This window comes from Anneissia japonica, unplaced genomic scaffold, assembly GCF_011630105.1.
Source record: "Anneissia japonica isolate Jap-2015-1 unplaced genomic scaffold, ASM1163010v1 scaffold287775_len252212_cov145, whole genome shotgun sequence".
NCBI lineage: Eukaryota > Metazoa > Echinodermata > Crinoidea > Comatulida > Comatulidae > Anneissia > Anneissia japonica.
In genome coordinates, this window is record NW_022719918.1 from 69,423 (window position 1) to 70,510 (window position 1,088).

Genomic DNA, 1,088 nt, shown 5'->3' on the forward strand with positions numbered 1-1,088 from the left:
GTACATATGGTGGTTGGACTATTAGGCAATTAACTTCATGTACTGTACTTGCCTAAGTAAGTGCCTGGGTGTTTTTTTTTTCGCTTTTTGAGGGACGATTATTCGAAAGGGCGTATATGAATACAGAATAGAATGGAAATCATGGAAATACCATAATATTTCTAATCACAGCCCATTAGTTTAGTAAACTGTAAACAAAATGAAATTCAAATCAATGTTTTTTTTTTTTGCTGAAACATGATTTTTTTCCCCTTAAAATAGGTATTCTTAAACTAAATTTTACAGTACATAACCCCCAAAGATGTTTGGCAGACGACACATACCGTATAGGGTTTTTAATTTATTTTCGCGGGCGCAAAAAATTACTGTCGGGTCGCTGCCCATGAAACAAGGCTCTAGACGTAATTCAATTTATTGGATCCACTTTGTATACAGTGCCCAAGGTAATAATAATATGTATCAAGCAGAAAGAAATAAATATACATAAAATATAAATTAGTGTAAAAAAAAAAAAAAAAAAAAAAAAACACTGAATAATGGGAGTTTCTGTAAATCAGTGGTAGATCCAGGGGGTTTAAGGGGTTTGGACAAACTCCCCCCCCCCCCCATGAAAAAACTTAACAAAATACTACAGGGTCCTGGCTGAAAAAGGCATACTATAAATCTAAATAGGCATCCATATGTTGGCAGATCTGACAAACTAGGCTGAGCCCATGGCTAGTCTTCAATTAAATAAAATTAATAACATTGTTTTTGCTTTGAACACGTAATAATTAATGTACAAAATGCGTTCTTCAGGCCTATCAGTTTATCGATCCATGAAAGAAAGACTATGTATCCAACTACTCAATATTGTTGGAATATAATATATTGTCTACGTCTTTGCTTTTTTGGCTTTTTTTCTCTATAGTATAGTCCTAAGAATGAGACAAAATCACCTGACTTTTTCTTAAGAGGGGGGAAACCTTGAATTTTGAAAAAATAAAAAGTCATTAAAAGAGACCTCAGAAGTCTCTTTTTGGTTCGATGTCGTACAAAAATGAGTTATTCATGCCTATCGGTTCATCGATTAATGGAAAAAAGAATAT